This window comes from Schistocerca gregaria, chromosome 4, assembly GCF_023897955.1.
Source record: "Schistocerca gregaria isolate iqSchGreg1 chromosome 4, iqSchGreg1.2, whole genome shotgun sequence".
Taxonomy (NCBI): domain Eukaryota; kingdom Metazoa; phylum Arthropoda; class Insecta; order Orthoptera; family Acrididae; genus Schistocerca; species Schistocerca gregaria.
In genome coordinates, this window is record NC_064923.1 from 177,891,347 (window position 1) to 177,893,523 (window position 2,177).

Here is a 2,177-nt window from a genome sequence, read left to right on the forward strand (position 1 = left end):
CTACCAACTGAGCTACCGAAGCACGACTCACGCCCGGTACTCACAGCTTTACTTCTGCCAGTATCCGTCTCCTACCTTCCAAACTTTACAGAAGCTCTTCTGCAAAACATGCAGAACTAGCACTCCTGAAAGAAAGGATACTGTGGAGACATGGCTTAACCAGAGCCTGGGGGATGTTTCCAGAATGAGTTTCATATCAGCGCACACTCCGCTGCAGAGTGAAAATCTCATTCTGGAAACATCCCCCAGGCTGTGGCTAAGCCATGTCTCCACAGTATCCTTTCTTTCAGGAGTGCTAGTTCTGCATGTTTCGCAAAAGAGCTTCTGTAAAGTTTGGAAGGTAGGAGACGGATACTGGGAGAAGTAAAGCTGTGAGTACCGGGCGTGAGTCGTGCTTCGGTAGCTCAGTTGGTAGAGCACTTGCCCGCGAAAGGCAAAGGTCCCGAGTTCGAGTCTCGGTCGGGCACACAGTTTTAATCTGCCAGGAAGTTTTAAATCATTATGGTTTGAGGGGGGCAGTGCACAAATGGTTTAATTCATACTTAACTGGAAGAATGCAGAAAGTTGAAATAAGTGGTTCATGTAATGTTAATACAACAGCTGAATCCTCTAACTGGGGGCTATCAAGCACGGGGTCCCACAGGGTTTCGGTCTTAGGTCCTTTACTGTTCTTGATATACATTAATGACTTACCATTCCATATTGATGAAGATGCAAAGTTAGTTCTTTTTGCTGATGATACAAGCATAGGAATGACATCCAAAAACCAAGAACTAAGTGATGTAATTGTAAATGATGTTTTTCATAAAATTATTAAGTGGTTCTCAGCAAACGGACTGTCTTTAAATTTTGATAAAACACGGTATATACAGTTCTGTACAGTAAATGGCACAACTCTAGTAATAAATATAGACTTTGAACAGAAGTCTGTAGCTAAGGTAGAATTTTCAAAATTTTTAGGTGTGTCCATTGATGAGAGGTTAAACTGGAAGCAACACATTGATGGTCTGCTGAAACGTCTGAGTTCGGCTACGTATGCTATTAGGGTTATTGCAAATTTTGGTGATAAGAATCTCAATAAATTAGCTTACTATGCCTACTTTTATTCACTGCTTTCGTATGGTATCATATTCTGCGGTAATTAATCGTTGAGTAGAAAAGTATTCATTGCTCAGAAACGTGTAATCAGAATAATTGCTGGAGCCCACCCACGGTCATCTTGCAGACATCTATTTAAGGATCTAGAGATCCTCACAGTATATATATTCACTTTTGAAATTTGTTGTTAAAAATCCAGCCCAGTTCAAAAGTAGTAGCAGTGTGCATAGCTATAACACCAGGAGAAAGCATTATCTTCACTATGCAGGGTTAAATCTGACTTTGGAACAGAAGGGGGTAAATTATGCTGCCACAAAAGTCTTTGGTCACCTACCAAACAGCATCAAAAGCCTGACAGATAGTCAACCAACATTTAAAAATAAATTAAAAGAATTTCTAGATGACAACTCCTTCTACTCATTGGCTGAATTTTGAGATATAAATTAAGGGAGGGAAAAAAACTAACTTAAGCATTAGTGTCATGCAATATTTTGTGTAATGTAATATCTTGTACAGACATCTTTCATTAACATGACACGTTCCACATCATTACGAAGTGTCGTGTTCATGATCTATGGAACAAGTATTAATCTAATCTGATCTAATCTGTTTGAACAGTTCACGTAAGAAAGAGTTTCATATGGTATGATAGTGCGTTCTGATAAGTGTTTTCTGTGTTCAATGATCTATATTTTTTTTTAACGTGGAAATGAAGCGTTTCTTGACTCATGACAACGTTACATTCACTGAGGTGATACAAGCCATGGGATATCTCCTAATTGCATGCCGGACCCCCTTTTGCCCCCGCGTAGTACGACAACTAGAAGAGGTTCAAATGGTTCAAATGGCTCTGAGCACTATGCGACTTAACATCTGTGGTCATCAGTCGCCTAGAACTTAGAACTAATTAAACCTAACTAACCTAAGGACATCACACACATCCATGCCCGAAGCAGGATTCGAACCTGCGACCGTAGCAGTCGCACGGTTCCGGACTGCGCGCCTAGAACCGCGAGACCACCGCGGCCGGCTAGAAGAGGTATGGACTCAACGAATCGTTAGAAGTCCTCTGAATAAAT

General features: G+C 40.8%; 1 non-coding gene across 1 annotated transcript; it reads left to right on the forward strand.

The window, feature by feature from the left end:
- Nucleotides 1-392: 392 nt before the first annotated feature.
- On the forward strand, nt 393-467 carry Trnas-cga (transfer RNA serine (anticodon CGA)). Its single transcript has one exon. It is a non-coding gene; the product is annotated as a tRNA-Ser (tRNA).
- The last annotated feature ends 1,710 nt before the right edge of the window (nt 468-2,177 follow it).